Here is a 20,687-nt window from a genome sequence, read left to right on the forward strand (position 1 = left end):
CCGACTCCATTTAGAAGAAGGAAATATACATGCATCAAACAATACCTACTAAAAATCACTATCACTTCCTCCTTCCTGATTTGGAATGTCTTAATCCATATCTGTGACAGGGCTATTTAGTCCAAAGGGGAAATGCACAGCCCATGCCAGTGAGGATGACGTCTTGCTAAGGCTGGGTTTGTACTCCACCAAACGTTCACCGTAGCAAGACACCAGTACTTAAAGCTTTAACATACAGCATGCAACAACATCTCTGTACTTAGCCCTCTGTGTGGTGCATGGTGAAGTCACAAAGCCTCTTCTGAGTATGTCTAGGGGAGTATAAATTCAGCCTAATACAACATTTGCTCAGTGAAAACCCTGATCAGCAACGTGTCCCTCTCTCCACACCGTGTCGATATTTTACACACAGAGATTTTGATTTTACAGTTGGAACCCATAGGTCTGTGGTTAAAACTCCATGGGTGGAGTCTGGATTTCTTTCTGGGACGAGATTGCCAATGTACATGGTGTGTCACTGAGAGCCAAACAAACCTGGGCGTCAGTCTACGTCTTTATTGTAACCAAGCAGACAAAACAATACGTAAACATAGCTAAACAAAGTGGGGTAACAACTACATATGGTATACTCTACATTTGGTGTGATGTTATGATGCAGACAACAACAACAACAAAAATGTTTTTAGTTATTTCGTTTGTATGTCAAGCAAATTTCTGTTTGCATATATTAACTTTACAAGTGGAAGCTTTTCATTCCCACTTGATATCTTAATTCTGTTATCTATATTAGTTCTGAGAAAATAAATTAATACTATGCAAGGCTTGGTTAATCTCTCAAACTAACAATATCCTTCAAATGTTTTTTAAATAGTTTTTCTATACATACATGTAGCTATAAAGAATTTAGAAACCTCAAAAAAAGGGTTTGATGAATTGTGGAATGTTCGTTCATCGGTTTGTACTTTGGGTTATATGACCAATGACAAGGTACTGGTTCAAAAGCCCTACCCACCTCTAGATACACAGGTGGAGCGGCTGCCCGCAGGGAGTGTCAGGAAGCAGTCACTCAGATTTGTGAAAACAGTTCTGGACGGAAAGACCTTATGTGGTGAAACACAGGCACTTAACATATGCGTCTGTTTGCGTATGCAATTATACAGTCCCTGCTGGGTGTCCATACCTCAATACTTGTCAGCCCTTCTGCAAATATTTGCAACTCATTGGTGCCATCCAAGTTACACATCGGTAAGCAACCAAAAAACCTGCTTGTCTTTCTCACGGTAATATTAGCATACAACCACTTTGCCAAAATGACAGTCTAGCATTATCTTAACATGTATAATATTGTTACAACCTAGGTTGTAACAAATACACAGACAGATAGACCGACTGACAGACAGATCCCACCCCCAACCCTGGATCAATCTGGAAGTCAGGGCAAGGGTAATTTGGCTGAGACCTCAGATAATGAGAATCAAAACCTCTACCTCAAGTGTATGTGGCTGCATTTACGTATGTACGGTAGAACAACAGTCTAATGTTGTAAATAGAACATAAAATATGATTCATTGCTACAATTAGCCCTTTTCTATCTTGATATGTGGAATTTACGTTATGCTGGGATTTTCTCTCTCGAGCTCAGTTGGGACAACATCAGGTTACAGCATTACCAAACAATGATAAACTCCTTCAACCAAGCCATATTGGACATAATAGTTGTGTTGAACACGGAAAACTACTTATTGTTATTTGAAATGTGTGGAATTTTGAAAGAAATTACAAATAAAGCACTAATATATCTTGACTAGATACAGTATTCAACCCCCCGAGTCAATACATGTTAGAATCACCTTTGGCAGCGATCACAGCTATGAGTCTTTCTGGGTAAGTCTCTAAGAGCTTTCCACACCTGGATTGTGCAAGATTTGCCAATTATTCTTAAAACATTTTTTGGTTGTTTATTATTGCTAGACAACCATTTCCAGGTCTTGCCATAGATTTTCAAGTAGATTTAAGTCAAAACTAACTCGGCCACTCAGGAACATTCCCTGTTTTCTTGGTAAGCAACTCCAGTGTAGATTTGGCCTTGTGTTTAAGGTTATTGTCCTGCTGAAAGGTGAATTCATCTCCCAGAAGACTGAATCAGGTTTTTCCTCTAGGATTTTGCCTGTGCTTAGCTCCATCCCATTTATTTTCCTGAACAACTCCCCAGTCCTTGACAATTACAAGCATACCCATAACACTATGCTAGAAAACAAGGAGAGTGGTATTCAGTAATGTGTTGTATTGGATTTTCCCCAAACATTATTGCGGTATAACTTTAGTGCCTTGTTGCAAACAGGATGCATGTTTTGGAATATTTTTATTCGGTACAGGCTACCCTCTTTTCTCTCTGTCAATTAGGTTAGCATTATGTCGTGACTACAAGCTTGTTGATCGATCCTCAGTTTTTTCCTATCCCATCTATTAAACTTTGCAACTGTTTAAAAGTCACCATTGGCCTCATGGTGAAATCCCTGAGAGTTAACATATATTTTTTATTATTATATTTTTTAACCTTTATTTAACTAGGCAAGTCAGTTAAGAACAAATTATTATTTACGACGCTGGGCCAATTGTGCGCCACACTATGGGTCTCCCAATCACGGCCAGATGTGATACAGCCTTGATTCAAACCCGGGACTGCAGTGATGCCTCTTGCACTGAGATGTGTAACGGATGTGAAACGGCTAGCTTAGTTAGTGGTGCGCGCTAAATAGCGTTTCAATCGGCGACGTCACTTGCTCTGAGACCTTGAAGTAGTAGTTCCCTTTGCTCTGCAAAGGCCGTGGCTTTTGTGGAGCGATGGGTAACGATGCTTCGTGGGTGACTGTTGTTGATGTGTGCAGAGGGTCCCTGGTTCGCGCCCGGGTATGGGCGATGGGACGGTCTACAGTTATACTGTTACATTGACGCAGTGCCTAATACCGCTGCGCCACTCAGGAGCCCAAACGGCAACTGAGTTAGGAAGGACTAATATTCATTCTCTGCTTGTTTTTTCTACCCATCTACCAGGAAGGCATTGGAAAACCTCCCTGGTCTTTGTAGGTTGAATCAGTGTTTGAAATTCACTTACTTGTTTTTACAGATATGATATCCAATTGTTTTAGTAGATACTATCTTGCCTCATGTAAAATCATGATGTAATCATGATTTTTACTCCCGAATTTATTTAGCATAACAAAGGAATTCAATACTTAGAGATTTCAGCTTTTCATTTTGTTGCTGTTTTCTCCCCAATTTCGTGGTATCCAATTGTTTTAGATACTATCTTGCCTCATAGCTACAACTCCCGTACGGGCTCGGGAGAGCATGAAAGTCACCCGATACATAACCCAACCAAGCCGCACTGCTTCTTAATAACACAGCGCGCATTCAACCCGGAAGCCAGCCGCAACCTTGGTTAACCCCTTCATTCTATTGTTATCTATTTAAGTGATAATGCCATTGAAGCCGGTATATAAGCCAATATATCCTCCAAACACCGGCTTCAAGGGCATTATAACTTTATACAACGGGTTACCAACATATTTAAATAATGATTGACATATTTTAATTAAAAACGTTATCTTGATTAATTTATTCATGCTATTTCATCATTTCCCAAGATACAGTGCCGACACAAATCTAGGGTTAATATCCATGCCGGCTGGTCGTTCATTTTATTGTTTCGGTCGTTCAGCCTTTTTGTTCTGTATCTACGGACGCGACCAAGTCGTTCGTTCTAAATGTTCCATTGCCATACAGGCTGGCAACGTTCTTATCCCTTGCTTGCAAGCTATTGACATTTCTTTGTACGTATTGTAACGACCCTGGGTTTATAAACGCGGAAATCGACTCTGCCGCACGAGCATGCTTTTGTGAAACAGTCGATAGCGCGCCGGACCTCGGACTAGAAGGTCGAGGGTTCGAGACTACATTGGTAGATTAGATTAGATTAGATTGGTGTCGGAATTGGTCGGATTTGACATCCACGACAGTGCGTGTGCTTGGCCGGTGAGCGCGTTCCTGTAAAATGTAGAGTCGCAAACTAGCGCGAGGACGCGAGACTGTATTAATTTTTGTATTCGAAAATAATTTTGATGCACTGAGAGAAAGAGGCGACGATTCTCAGAACATATGTGCTCTACAAATGTTTTATTTCCTTTTGGATGCAGATGCAGGATGCAGAGAGTGAGTTCTGCTTGATTAAAACTACCTGATCTCCAAAGTCCACGTCTATAGTCTCAATCAACCACACACAACGCAGCGTTACAGCACCGGTTAAATTTGCATCCACGACAGTGCGTGTGCTTGGCCGGTGAGCGCGTTCCTGTAAAATGTAGAGTCGCAAGCTAGCGCGAGGACGCGCTCGTTGAAAGGAGGGAGTAGTGTAACGACCCTGGGTTTATAAGCGCGGCACAGTCGATAGCGCGCCGGACCTCGGGCTAGAACGTCGAGGGTTCGAGACCTGCTCCCTGCTGTTTCATTACAGTATACACATAACAATGATGCCAGGTGATTCATTATTTCCGACTGGCTAAGAAACGCTGCCTGCCTGCCTGCCTGCCTGTCTCATCCCGACTCCCGAACCCTACACGTTCATTACTATAGCTGGATCGCCACTATAAACAGCTGGAGATATGAATATTAAACAGCTGAATATTAAAACAATATAGACATTCAGCAATGTTTATACAAATCTCAGCTGTTGAAAATGACATGTTCCTCTAAAAGAAACGTTGGGCAATGCCTATATAATTTTTATAGTGGCGATCAAGTTTATAAATTGCCTGGCTTGGCTGATGACATTGCGCAGTCAGATGGAACAGAGTAAATAGGCATTTTAATGTCATAGATTTATCCGGTGGTTACTTGTGGAACAGACACCGGCTGGAATGTGCTTTTAACCAATCAGCATTAAACCCACCCGTTGTATAATTGGTGATATTCCACATGTAAATGTAATAAATAAACAAACCTTTTTTATTTATTTATCTGTGCTCAGTTGCCAAGGCTACTTGTTAATTTAGCAGACATCATTTGCGTATATTCTGTCAACCCATATATTTTAAGAATATAACAGAACATCTTAATTTCTCTTAGAATTACATTAAACATTAAACATTTCAGAGTAACAACAGTTATAGCAAGTAATAGACCACAGTTCAGATACAGCTTCTTCTGACAAAGTAGAAACAAAAAAAGAGATGTCTTTTTCCAGGTGTGCACACAGGACAGAGGAAGGTCAATTCTTCCGCTATTGTTCTAAATTCAATCACCCTCTTTTTCATCCTCATCATTCCGTTAATTCACATTCAATCGTGAATTCAAGTGCACAATTGTCAGTTTCTATGTGGTTTCTATCACACGTTCATCAATTCACGTCATTCCTTCAGTTAGGAGAGAAAACCATTAGCGCCTGGGTGCCAACGCTTTACACTGAACCCAAAAGCATAATCAGCGTTCTAACGTCCCCTTGTGGTGACATAATTTATTGTACTGTACCACAATCTACCTGAAGACTCAAAACTATTCATCAAAGAACCAATGTAGCAAATGGCCGAGCAGCCACACACAAGCCTAAGATTACCATGTGCAATGCCAAGCGTCGGCTGGAGTGATGTAAAGCTCACCGCCAGTGGACTCTGGAGCAGTGGAAACGCGTTCTCTAGAGTGATGAATCACGTTTCACCATCTGACAGTCCGACGGACGAATGTGGGTTTAGCGGAAAAGTTTGGTGGAGGAGGATGGTCTGGGGCTGTTTTGCATGGTTTGGGCTAGGCCCCTTAGTTCCAATGACATTCCAGATTATTCTGTTTCCAACTTTGTGGCAACAGTTTGGGGAAGGCCCTTTCCTGTTTCAGCATGACAATGTCCCCATGCAAAGTCAGGTAATGTTCAATGTTCCAATATCTAGTGGAAAGCCTTCCTAGAAGAGTGGAAGCTGTTATAGCAGCAAAGGGGGGGACCAACTCCATACTAATGCCCATGATTTTGGAAAGAGATGTTCGACGAGCAGGTGTCCATATACTTATGGTCATGTAGTGTATTTTGAGAGCAGAGAAATAGGACATGTTCACTCACAAGCACACATGTAGAGGATGATAAATGTTTCTTTCCATCTTGCAATGTGGGATGAGGCTGAGTTATCCTCTCTCTTTCTGCCTCAATGCAACCTGTTACTGCTCAATGTACGACAGATACAGGAGCGCATCCTAAAATAACTCTGCAAAACAGATACCCACAAACTGCTGGGTGACAGCCTGGGCCTGGGTTCAAAAAGATTGGAACAGAGGAAGGAAGGAAGGAAGGAAGGAAGGAAGGAAGGAAGGAAGGAAGGAAGGAAGGAAGGAGAGAGAGAGAAAGAGGGAGAGGGGGCAGAGAGAGTGAAGGGACAGAGAGAGAATAGTAAAATAAACTGAATGAGAAAATATGTCTTGGGAAGGGATGTTGAGAAGTATAAGGGAGGAAAAGAGAGTACAATAGAGGAGAGAAGGTCATCTTTCTGGAGCCCTATCTTTTGGAGCGGTCTCAAACAACAGCCTCATTAAAACAGCAGTGAATCACAACCGTCCCTGTGTTGTCATGACCATTCACCTTTTTTATTTGGTTAGAATTTGTGGCTTCCATCTTGTGTCTCAATTTCTCTGCCATATTTCACTTATTAATGGGCTTGCTGGTCTAAATCACTCATCTCTCTCTTCACTCCACTCTGCCTTCAGAATACACTCACAATCTCCAGCCCAATTTTCTAAAGATTTGAATCAGAAGGTAATATCCTCTTTTCTGACCTTTAAAATACAGTAAAAAGGCAACCTTATTCTTCCTTTCACTCTCGCTATGATTTCCCCCAGTCTGATTCTAGCTGAGCTGGAATAAGATTACCGAGGACAGGGCAACACTTGGCTCTGTGTGTGTGTGTGAGAGCAGTGTGTGTGTGTGTGTGTGTGTATGTGCATCCCTCTCCCTATCCCACTCTTCTCTGTGTTCCTCTTCCTCCGTTTCATCTGCAGTGACCCTTTTCCACCCTTCTCCAAGTGCTGAAGAAATGTACTTTCCTATAGTTTACCCTGGTAGACATCATTATGAGGACAATGGCTTGTGAGCAAAGGAATGATTTCTAGGTCTAGTAATACTGTTTTCTAATGACTCTCGAAGGGGTAGAGAGAGAGAAGGTGAGGGAGAGATTGGGATGCAGTGAGTGGGCTTTCCTCCATTGACCTTCTCCCTATGGTTTGATTACACTCACTCCATATTTCCATCCATCCATCCATTGCCTTTTACCCCCCTTGCTCTCTCTCTTCCCTCTCTCCATCTCCTGCCCCTGGATTTACCCAGACTGATGAGAGACACCTTGGAGGGGCCATCAGACCTCTTCAGCTGAGCATTTACCCCCTGGTTGAACACTAGTGTGTGTGTGTGTGTGTGTGTGTGTGTGTGTGTGTGTGTGTGTGTGTGTGTGCGTGTGTGTTGTTGGGCGTGTCTATGATTGGTTAGTATGGGAGAATGATGTACATATATGGAGGAACATAATACTGTAACACAAGAGAGAGATACACTTATAGAGTGCATTTGCCATTCTGGTAAAATGCATTGTCTATTGTATAGGACAGGAGGCCAGAGTAAGGCCATGAGAGAAGGCGACACATAGGCGCCTAGGGCAACTGGACACACTAAAGATGGAGACACATAGTCTGCTGATCGTAAATAACCACATGAAGAGAAGGCGACACATAGGCGCCTAGGACAGCTGAACAAGCAGGATGCACACAGATTTGGGATATAATGGTGGCAGATGGACTGAGGAAAGTAACTTCATTTGCATGTGGGATGGACTCATATGTTGTATGTGTATAAATCAGAGCCAGTGCTCTGAAAAAGGTGTGTGTTCCGCGGACCACTCCGGCTTGCTTTACGTTATATTAAAAGCCTATATTGATTTCACAGATTCTTGCAAGTGTCATATTTGAACCGATTTTCTACGACATTAGGTGTGGCTCCGCAGATGTCAACATAATCATTGTCTCACAGTATAAAGGCATAGACACATGGCCTTGTGTCACTTAAATATAACAGATATACCATAATCTCACGGAGTTAATCAGAGAGCTAAAGCCTAAAGCCTAAAGCCTAAATATGTGCATAACACTGATGAAGGGACCTTACTATGGAACTGTGCAGATTACAGAGACTACAGAGAGATTGGAGGAGGTACAGTAGGGGACAATCACGCCCGCTTCCTGTCCAGGATTGATTTGTTTACCTGTTCTGTACTGAACACACACTTGAAGAGAATCCCTGTTGCACTGCATGCTCACACTTGTTCTAAAGCAGAGTACACACACAAACACACACACACACACAAACACTTTTGCTACACTGGTTCTACTCAACTCTCAGTGGAAAAGGCACTTAACAGATAAAAATATAGAAATCTCTGGATTTCTAGTGACTCATAGCTCCACCTACTGGTTATAAAGTGGAAGTGTAGTTCCACATGTAGCTCAGAGTACACCTTCAGCAGAATACCAATAAAAGCGTGAATACCAATAAAATGTGAACCCACAGCGAGAAATCAAATTTTCATGCAGATTGGAGCTTTTAAAATGTTTAACTATGATTAATTGAAGTGATTACACCAGCATAAGAAACTATGTACGTTTCTATACCCATCCCTCCCCTGTGCCGGGTTACGACAAAGTCAACATCCACCCACAAACAGGCCATCAATTACTGAGGCAGGCTCCATTAACGGAATAAAGAATATTAAGTGGAGGAGGCGGTCTTATGGCACAGGCACCACTTTCTCATTCATACTCTCTCTTACCCTCTCTCTCTCTTTCTCTCCATGTGAGTGATAATAAGGCTAGTCTAGATGATCTCCAGGTTGCTCTTAACTGTTGATAGAAAGTGGTGATGTATCCACAGAGAGACTATAATTTATATGGAGTATATACACACAGAGTATTACTGTATGTGCTGTGCTATGACTATGAGGTGACGTGAAAGCTCAATTTAAATAAAAACAACAACCATCCGAGTTGGTTCCAACAGCCTCAGAACCAACTCATTTGATTTCCCTCACCCCATGACCCAACCAACTCGGTCTTCCCTAATCTGATGCGTTGCATTGTTACCCACAACATTTTACGGGGAGGAGAAACCAAATGACGTTATCGACTTTGTAGCACATGTAGCACATGTAGTACAAACTTACTCCTCAGCCTAAAGTGGACTCACACCAGCGAATAGATCATTTTTTGCGTGGCACTGACTGGTAAGATGCTTCAGGAGGGCAGTCAGCTGCTTGCTTAGCGAGTACCTATGGGGGGTGATAAAGGTCTAAAGGTCTAAATTCAGCCTAGGCCACAGTACCACCATATGGCTATCACCTACCATTGAAAGTCTGACTCACATGACGATACCAATGCCTAACTAACGTCTGCGTGATACCTGCATGTTAACAAACCTAGGCAACATCATTTTTTGTTTTTATTTCACCTTTATTTAACCAGGTAGGCTAGTTGAGAATAAGTTCTCATTTAAACTGCGACCACTAGGCAGAGGTAGCGGTCCTGCTGCTGGGTTGTTGCCCTCCTACGGCCTCCTCCACGTCTCCCGATGTACTGGCCTGTCTCCTGGTAGCGCCTCCATGCTCTGGACACTACGCTGACAGACACAGCAAACCTTCTTGCCACAGCTCGCATTGATGTGCCATCCTGGATGAGCTGCACTACCTGAGCCACTTCGTGTGGGTTGTAGACTCCGTCTCATGCTACCACTAGAGTGAAAGCACCGCCAGCTTTCAAAAGTGACCAAAACATCAGCCAGGAAGCATAGGAACTGAGAAGTGGTCTGTGGTCACCACCTGCAGAACCACTCCTTTATTGGGGGTGTCTTGCTAATTGCCTATAATTTCCACCTGTTGTCTATTCCATTTGCACAACAGCATGTGAAATTTATTGTCAATCAGTCTTGCTTCCTAAGTGGACAGTTTGATTTCACAGAAGTGTGATTGACTTGGAGTTACATTGTGTTGTTTAAGTGTTCCCTTTATTTTTTTGAACAGTGTAGAGGACCTGGAGCCAGTGGGTTTGGCGAGGGCCAGCCAACGAGAGCATACAGGTCGCAGTGTTGGGTAGTATATGGGGCTTTGGTGACAAAATAGATGGCACTGTGATAGACTGCATCCTATTTGCTGAGTAGAGTGTTGGAGGCTATTTTGTAAATGACAACGCCGAAGTCAAGGATCGGCAGGATAGTCAGTTTTAAGAGGGTTTGTTTGGCAGTATGAGTGAAGTATGCTTTGTTGCGAAATAGGAAGCCAATTATAGATTTAATTTTGGATTGGAGATGCTTAATGTGAGTCTGGAAGGAGAGTTTACAGTCTAACCAGACACCCAGGTATTTGTAGTCCACATATTCTATGTCAGAACCGTCCAGAGTACTGATGCTGGACGGGAGGGCAGGTGCGGGCAGCGATCGGTTGAAGAGCATGCATTAAGTTTTAACCGTGTGGCTGTCGCCTACCATTGAACGTGTAACTAACATGTCATCATACCAATGCCTTACTAATGTCTGCGTGACACCTGTGTGTTACTGAAAGTCATAAAATGCATAATTTATATTTATATTAATTCAATCTCAACCATGAATGTTAGAAAGCCAAAATTCCACAGTAGCCACCTTGAGCTGTAGTGTAGTCTACGGCTGTGTATTTCCGGGTTATCGCTAAATTCCTAGAAAATAGTATGTCCAATCTATAGGTAATCTGTCTTTCCCTCAACACCTCATGGGATGGTATTATCTTGCTGTATTCAGATCTAAATGTTGTTAGCCAATAACAGACTGTGTTGTTACCAGTTCCAGTAAGTAGCCTACTTCAGACAACCAATAAGAGTTGTGTCCATAGTTTTCAGTTGAATAGAGGAGTTAATAGGCTTTCCCAGAGGGTCCATGCTATTTGGAATTCTTGGGATATCAGGACCTCAATCAAGTAGAAATGTAAAATGGTTAAGGTAAGAGTTGAGTTTAGTGTTAGCTAAGGGTTATAGTTTAGGGTTCAGGGTAGGGACGTCTGGAGAGCAGTGACCGTTCATAGAGTAAGAGATTGGCACGGTATTTGAGAGCTCGGCAGCGACACAGAAGTTCAGTTGTTTGTTTTTTACAAGCGGCAGACACACTTTTCGAGAGAGTCTACCCCAGATAGTTTCCTTAGAGACCATGAAAATAATGACCAAGATGTCCTTGATCCAACTGAAGAGTAAGTAGGCTATATTTAAGTTGTGACATCATTAGGAAATATTTAGGCCTGTGTTGACAAGACAAATTTGATTTATTTGAAAATAATTACTTTTTGTTGAAAACGAGTTGATTTACTGTGTCGATAGGGGAGTAGTCTAGTGTACAATAATAACATAATTTGATGTGCTAGTATTATTTATTTAATGGATGAATTCAATTGTAAATTAAAATATACACACGTGGTGCTATGGGAAGCATACATATTTTACATTATAAAACACTACCCCTACATGCCATTGTGTGCTGGAGCTGTGGGTTTATTTTTCCACTGTCACTAGGCCTACACATTCACATTTAAACTGAATTGAATGGGGGATGCAAAACTACTTTTCACTGAAGAAGGGAAATTAGGTATAACATACAACTTCGATCAAATACCTAAAATCATGCCTGAAAATGAAATCATAACGGTATCCTAATATAGTGTGGATACAGCAGTAGCCTGTTCTACAATAGTGTGTGCTATATATGTACAGTGGGGCAAAAAAGTATTGAGACAGCCACCAATTGTGCAAGTTCTCCCACTTAAAAAGATGAGAGAGGGATGTAATTTGCATCATAGGTACACTTCAACTATGACAGACAAAATTAGAAAGAAAATCCAGAAAATCACATTGTAGGATTTGTAATGAATTTATTTGAAAATTATGGTGGAAAATAAGTATTTGGTACCTACAAACAAGCAAGATTTCTGGCTCTCATAGACCTGTAACTTCTTCTTTAAGAGGCTCCTCTGTCCTCCACTCGTTACCTGTATTAATGGCACCTGTTTGAACTTGTTATCAGTATAAAAGACAGCTGTCCACAACCTCAAACAGTCACACTCCAAACTCCACTATGGCCAAGACCAAAGAGCTATCTAAGGACACCAGAAACAAAATTGTAGACCTGCACCAGGCTGGGAAGACTGAAGCTGCAATAGGTAAGCAGCTTGATTTGAAGAAATCAACTGTGGGAGCAATTATTGGGAAATGGAAGACATACAAGACCAATGATAATCTCCCTCGATCTGGGACTCCACGCAAGATCTCACCTCGTGGGGTCAAAATGATCACAAGAACGGTGAGCAAGAATTCCAGAAACACACAGGGGGACCTAGTGAATGACCTGCAGAGAGCTGGGACCAAAGAAACAAAGCCTACCGTCAGTAACACACTACGCCGCCAGGGACTCAAATCCTGCAGTGCCAGACGTGTCCCCCTGCTTAAGCCAGTACATGTTCAGGCCCGTCTGAAGTTTGCTTGGGAGAATGTCATATGGTCAGATGAAACCAAAATATAACTTTTTTGTAAAAACTCAACTCGTCGTGTTTGGAGGACAAAGAATGCTGAGTTGTATCCAAAGAACACCATACCTACTGTGAAGCATGGGGGTGGAAACATCATGCTTTGGGGCTGTTTTCCTGCAAAGGGACCAGGACGACTGATCCGTGTAAAGGAAAGAATGAATGAGGCCATTTATCGTGAGATTTTGAGTGAAAACCTCCTTCCATCAGCAAGGTCATTGAAGATGAAACGTGGCTGGGTCTTTCAGCATGACACTGATCCCAAACACACCGCCCGGGCAATGAAGGAGTGGCTTTGTAAGAAGCATTTCAAGGTCCTAGAGTGGCCTAGCCAGTCTCCAGATCTCAACCCCATAGAAAATCTTTGGAGGGAGTTGAAAGTCTGTGTTGCCCAGCAACAGCCCCAAAACATCACTGCTCTAGAGGAGATCTGCATGGAGGAATGGGCCAAAATACAACGTTTGACCTCTGTCATCACCAACAAAGGGTATATGACAAAGTATTGAGATAAACTTTTGTTATTGATCAAATACTTATTTTCCACCATAATTTGCCAATAAATTCATTAAAAATCCTACAATGGATTTTCTGGATTTTTTTTTCTCATTTTGTCTGTCATGATATAAGTGTACCTATGATGAAAATTACAGGCCTCTCTCATCTTTTTAAGTGGGAGAACTTGCACAATTGGTGGCTGACTAAATACTTTTTTGCCCCACTGTATACATGTATGTATGTGCTAGTATAATGTATTTAATTGATTAATTAAATTGTAAATGAGGATGGGTAGGCTACTTCATTCAGTGAATACTGAATGTCTTGCTATCTTTGGGAATATGTTAATAAAGGCTTTTCAGCTGTTGAACTACGGCAATGTCAACACATTTCCAAATCTATCTTTCTTTTAGTCAAGAAGTGATGAGCCAGAGCAACCAATCAGCATCACTTCAGCTGTTCTACCTACCACTCACACTGTTCTCCCTCCACAAACAACCACATCCTCTTCTCCTGTTCAACTAATTTGCCACCACACTGAAAAGGATTGTATATACATACCCCTGGGCCCATCTAATTGCAACATGATCCATCCAAGGCCTCAGCTGGATGCCTACAATGTGAGAAATGTAAACAAGATGCTACATTAGTGTGTGTGTGTGTGTGTGTGTGTGTGTGTGTGTGTGTGTGTGTGTGTGTGTGTGTGTGTGTGTGTGTGTGTGTGTGTGTGTGTGTGTGTGTGTGTATGGATGGATGGAGTTCTAAGAAAATACATGAGTGTGATGTGCCCCTCAATGTTGAAATGTTCTGCTAGTCCGTGGTGAGTAATCGCAGTCCTGATGTTGAGAAGTTATTTTCGGTCATAAGAGATGGTAGCGGCAACATTATGTACAAAAATAGTAAAAAAATAAGTTACAAACAACGCAGATAAACAAACAAAAAAACACAATTGGTTGGGGACACATAAAACGTCTGCATTCTGCTCCGGCGCCATCGCCAGCCACCCTAGTCATAGAATGTTTTCTCTGCTACCACACGGCAAGCGGTACCAGAGTGCCAAGTCTAGGTCCAAGAGGCTTCTAAACAGCTTCTACCTCCAAGCCATAAGACTCCTGAACATCTAGTCAAATGGCTACCCAGACTACTCGCATTGTCCCCCTCCCCTTCCTCCCCTCTCCACTCTCTGTTGTCGTCTATGCATAGCCACTTTAATTAACTCTACCTACATGTACATACTACCTCAACTAACCGGTGCCCCAGCACATTTATTCTGTACGGGCACTCCCCTGTATATATTGTTATTTTTTACTGCTGCTCTTTAATTACTTGTTACTTTTATCTCTTATTCTTATTCATGTTTTTTGAAAGTGCACTGTCGGTTAGGGGCTCGTAAGTAAGCATTTCACTGTAAGGTCTACCCACACCTGTTGTATTCGGCGCATGTGACTAATACAATTTGATTTGATTTGGAATGTCATAAATGGAAGATGTCAAAGGAGATAGTGATGGGAGTGAGAGCGTGCAGTATGAAAATAAAGACCCCTTGGGGTTTAAAATTAGTATGGGGTGCCCTCTTGTGTCTTATTTTTATTAGTTTTAGGAAACTACAGTCTACAGTCACCCCTGGTGGAGGTTCTTGGAACACTGCAAGTCTGAGAAGAGGTTGACAAACACCTTCAAAGACTGTGGTGCTATGTTGCATGTTATCTTGAATACCAGGAATATGTTTGAGTACAGAATGAAATGGTGTAAACTTAACAGGTTGAATTTGTTGAGTACACTCTTTGAAAAAGGGGTACCAATGGGTTTATTTGGCTGTCACCAGGTAGAAGTTCCAGGTAAAAATATTTTTGGTTCCATGTAGAACCTGCTGTGGAATGGAACCCAAAAGGGTTCTACCTACTGTAGGCACAGAAGGGGCTATACCTGTAACCAAAAAGGGTTCTCCTATGGTTGCAGCGGAAGAATCCTTTTAGGTTTTAGATAGCACTTTTTCCTGAGTTTAGGCCTGTATTGCAGTGGTGGCTCTATGGTTCTTTGTAAAAAACAAAAAAGTGGTTCATTGGTGGTGGGTAGATAACATAATCAGAAATACTATGAAACATCCCCACTTTTAGCACACATTTGCAAGCAGGCAAAGTAACCTTCTATGCGTGCTGAGGCATTTGTGATCACGCAACATTGACAGGACAGACAAAAACATACATGCTCACATGCAAACAAAAGAGAATACGTGTCGAACTTAAACAGTTATGCAATTATTAAGAGACAAATACAAATATCTAACCCTGGCTACCAATGTTCTAGCATTAATTTATTGAGGCAAGCAGATCAGAGATGTCAACCTGGTACCCAAGCATATGACACGCACAAATATGTATGGTCATATTTTGTATGTTTCATTTAGTTTATTTTATGGAGCCATCACTTGTATAATTTCATGGGTCTCCCAGGTATTTGCATTAAAGTAACATTATTATTTTACTAGGCAAGTCAGTTAAGAACAAATTCTTATTTTCAATGATGGCCTAGGAACAGTGGGTTAACTGTCTGTTCAGGGGCAGAACGACAGAATTGTACCTTGTAAGCTCGGGGATTTGAACTTGCAACCTTTCGGTTCCTAGTCCAACTCTCTAACCACTAGGTTACCCTGCCGCCCCATGTGTGGAAGAGTTAGTGAGATTGTGAGGTCTGGCAGGTTTCTTCTTCAATCTTGGAGCTGTTTAGAAGCCTGTTGGTCCTAGACTTGGCGCTCCGTTAATGCTTGCCGTGCGGTAGCAGAGAGAACAGTCTATGACTAGGGTGGCTGGAGTCTTTGACAATGTTTAGGGCCTTCCTCTGACACATGCCTGGTATAGAGGTCCTGAATGGCAGGAAGCTTGGCCCCAGTGATGTATGTACTGGGCCGTTCGCACTACCCTCTGTAGTGCCTTGTGGTCGGAGGAAGAGCAGTTGCCATACCAGGCAGTTATGCAACCATCATGCTCTCGATGATGCAGCTGTAGAACCTTTGGAGGATCTGAGGACCCATGCCAAATCTTTTCAGTCTCCTGAGGGGGTATAGGTTTTGTTGTGCCCTCTTCACGACTGTCTTGGTGTGCTTGGACCAAGTTAGTTTGGTGATGTGGACACCAAGGAACTTGAAGCTCTTAACCTGCTCCACTACAGCCCTGTCGATGAGAATGGGGGCGTGCTCGGTCCTCTTTTTTCTGTAGTCCACAATCATCTCCTTCGTCTTGATCACGTTGAGGGAGATGTTGTTATCCTGTCACCACAAGGCCAGGTCTCTGACCTCCTCCTTATAGGCTGTCTCTTCATTGTCGTTGATCCGGCCTACCACTGTTGTGTCGTCGGAGGGGTTCCAGACCTTGGCCGAACGCCATGACCATGCATTGAACACATTGCTGGAGCAATTCCGCAGCTTGTCTAAAAGGCAGTACCACGACGTTAACCTCCCAGCCCCTCAGTAACTTGGCTATTAGCAGCGCCGCCTCCCTGGCACCCCAGTGTCCCAAGAACCCCGCTTACTTCCTCTGGAGCACTACAATGGAGTTTTCGGAAACTGCTGGGCTTTCTTCTCCCAGTTCTCCCTCATTTTCGAGCTGCAGCCTTCTTCGATCCCCCTGGCCCGCTCAAGGATAGCGTACATCATTACACTGATGTCCGGGAGGGCATTCGCCTGGGCCACGGCGGTGTGGGAGCAACAATCCACCACCTGACTCAGTCTGGAGTAGCTCGCGGAGGAAGTTCGGAAGGTGTTTGATTCTCCATTGTCTGGGAGAGATGCTGCTCGTAAGCTGCTCCAGCTACGCCAAGACTCTATGCGGTGGATTTCTGCACGTTGGCAGCAGAGAGTGTTTGGAACCTGGAAGCGCTGTTCGACACATTCCTACACGTTCCTACACGAAGTATCGGAGAAAGTTAAGGAAGAGCTTGCAGCCCGGGAACAACCGATGGATCTCGACTCACTCATCGCCATGACCATTCGGCTCGATGGACGACTACGGGAACGAAGGAAGGAGAGGAGAGTCGATTCCACTTTGCCTCTGAGATATCCGATATCCCGGAAGTCCCAGACGGCTCTGTTGCCGAGAAAACCAGAGGCTACTAACCGAGTTCTCATGAGAGCCTCTGAAGACTGACGATTCACCTCTTCCTGAGCCCAATCAACTTGGCAGAGCTAGGCTGTCTCCAGCTGAATGGATATACAGGCTTCACACTAAGAGTTGCCTGTATTGCGGGACTACTGGTCATTTCGTGTCCACCTGTCCACTAAAAGACCAGGCTCACCAGTAGGAGCGAGTACTCTGGTGGACTATATCGAGAACTTTCCTCTCCCCTTACTCGCATTCTTTTTCATGCCATGTTGCTGTGGGGAAACCAGTCAAAATATCTCCTGGTATTCATGAACTCTGGGGCATATGAGAGCTTTATGGATGCTACCCTGGCTTCCGAGCTGGATATCCCCACCCAGCCCCTCTCCATTCCCATGGATGTTAGAGTATTTGACGGGCACTCTATTGGCAGGGCCACCCACAATACCATCTCCATCAACCTACGTGTGTCAGGAAACAAAGCGAGACATTCCAGTTCCTGCTCATTAAGTCTCCTGGCTCCAGCAACCACCATCCCCTCACTGACTGGTCTGCCGGTGCAATCATGGGCTGGAGCCTATTCTGCCACACCCATTGCCTGAAATCAGCGCAGCCTGCCCCGTGTCATCTTCCTGGATGCTCGGAAGCTGCCCCGGACCTCTACACCATTCCAGCAGAGTACGTTGTTGTCGTTGACGCCGCACTGACCATATGACCGCGGGATTGATCTTCTCCCAGGCATCACTCTGTCCCGGGGACAACTGTACTCTTTGTCGGGTCCAGAGACCAAGGCTATGGAGACCTACATTGAGGATTCCCTAGCTGCTGGGTTAATCCGTCCTTCTGCCTCCCCCGCCAGCGCAGGGTTGTTCTTTGTGGAGAAGAAGGACAAAGGTCTTAACGACAAGGACGAGGACCAGGTCTCAACAACATCATGGTGCAGAACTGCTACCCTCTACCTCTCATCTCCTCGGCCTTCGAGCCGCTTCAGGGGATAAACCATGTTCTCCAAGCTGAACCTACGGAACACCTACCACCTGGTGCGAATACAGGAAAGAGACGAGTGGAAAACTGTCTTCAACACAACCGGCATCTGGTCATGCCTTTTGGCTTCAACCACACCCCTGCTGTGTTCCAGGCTATACAAATTTAATATGCTCACATGCACCCATAAACTAAGTTAGTAGTAACATCATTTTTCTGGGCTAAAGTAGGTATACTTACAAAAAAATATATTACAGGGAATCATCAGGGGGTTGAATCAAGTTCCAGTCCTAGGACTGAGTGCAAAAGAGGAAAAACCACATATCTGTTATATGGTGGCAACCACACATATTTCTTCAGGTGTTTTACCTGAAAGCACTGAATTCTTGAGGACAGGTTAGAACCCACATAGATTTCTAACTCCCTGGAGTCAAGAGGATACTCAAAAAATTGTGCTTTCAGTCTGTATTCTTTCCCCACAATGTACTCTTTGCCTTCTGTAGAAATTACATTCATGACAGAAATAACTTTATCAATTCTGATACAGTCATCTCTCTTTGAGGTTCTGACAGCTAATCCATCAATCAACAGCTCCTTGGACTGATCCACTACTCCAACAAAACACTGTGGCACAGGCTTCCTCAAGGATAGTTCTTGCTGCTCTTCTTTAACATCATAACTAGACTTTAACCTATCAAATTCTGATAGTCAGCAGATCACTTGAGTTAAAGGACCGTGTAGCCTTCGGACCATTTTTTGTTTGTTTTTCGAATGCATTTTCAAAGGGAAAGCCTGAAATCAGATATAAATGTCCATGTACTTTGATATCTTCGCTCAGATGTACTAAGCCATGTATGTTATAAACGATGACTCCTGACCATACAGTTGTCCAAAATGCTGAACAATTGAGACAAGCAATGTGTTGGCTAGGTCATTCATTGTAAAACAATACTCAGGACTTGCTAAAAGATATACACCAACAGAAAGGAGCATGAAGTTGTCATACACAGGAGACTGCAACTCATCCTTGAGAACAAGTGGACCTGTGCAGAATAAAAAGTGATGCAGCTCTGTCGCTTTCCATCTTAATCTGTCAGAAAGTGGAAAAGGTTTTCTGGCAAACTCCATAGGGATGTACTCCCTTAAAGTTACAAGCGTTTCCGAGATAGAGAAAGCTTGACAGGATGAAATACGACAACGCAGTGGACCACTACTTCCCATCCACAGATCCAACGGGTGTCTCATGAGCACCAAACAAACTAAATGCATGTAGTCATGACGGAAGACTCTTACCATGTTAGAATTCAAAAGAGGAGACTGGTTATGGAAGTGTTCTTCGTCCACTGACTGTTTGAAGCCCTCGTTGATTCTAGGCCTGGCATTAACCTCAGGAAATGCCACATGGTTGCCTGTGTAGACACCCCTTTGGTAGAACCTGTCACACCTACTATATCCAGTGTGGGACTTCACTTTTTATATATGCTCTAGCTGGGGCATCACATATTACAGAAGACACATTTAAGAAATAAAGAAATCACATGAAAAGAAAACCCCCACTTATGCTTTTTAACTCAGTGACCTGCTTGCTTCAGTTGCTTCCCGAGGCTGTTTGGAGCTCGGTAGTGAGTGTTGCAACTGAGGAAGGAAGATTTTTATGCACTTCAGCACTCGGCGGTCCCTTTTCTGTGAGCTTGTGTGGCCTAGCAGTTTGCGGCTGAGCCGTTGTTGCTCCTAGACGTTTCCACCTCACAATAACAGCACTTACAGTTGACCGTGGCAGCTCTAGCAGGGCTCTACTGGCGGGACAGTGTGACATAGGACCATTCTGTTGGTCCTAAGAACGCACCACATTTAATGTTCATATGCGATGAAACTGAGATTTCCCCATAAGTGTTCACATAACCACCCCCAACCCCACCCCCCCGCCCCTCTTGTGTAGCAACCCAGGCAGATCACAGGGTAATCTGATGTTTTGAAGGGGGGGGGGGGGTGGTAGGGGTTACAGATGAGCTATTGTCCTTGGTGGCCTTTATGGCCCCACCATATTATGGACCTACATTCCAGCTCTGGTAAACCCCTCAAAGACATGAAGGGTGACCCTGGTTCCTGTGTTAAGTTGTAATTGGAAATCACCCCTGTTGGGCATGACCCCCTCGTGGGACCTCGTCGCAACAACTACTTGTCAGCTGTTCTGAAGATCTCTACGTCAAAAATGACACTAGACTTTGATGCCCTTGCCAAGAGAGGTGACCAGAACCATTACTCATATTAAGACCAAAGCCATCAAGAGTGGGGTAGACCAGGCTTGTGTTTTCTTTCCCTGTTTTCAGCAATCTTAAACTAATCACAATGGAATGGCAAGGCTACGTGCTCCAGCTGTTTAATTGGTTATCTGGCTTGAATGGGCATTAAATTATATTTAAAATTTGAGATTTTTCCTTTATTCAAATCAAGACAAATTATGGAAATAAATGTTTTATCTGCGTTTTGTTTGCTCTTAAAG

Source organism: Oncorhynchus mykiss, chromosome 6, assembly GCF_013265735.2.
Source record: "Oncorhynchus mykiss isolate Arlee chromosome 6, USDA_OmykA_1.1, whole genome shotgun sequence".
Taxonomy (NCBI): domain Eukaryota; kingdom Metazoa; phylum Chordata; class Actinopteri; order Salmoniformes; family Salmonidae; genus Oncorhynchus; species Oncorhynchus mykiss.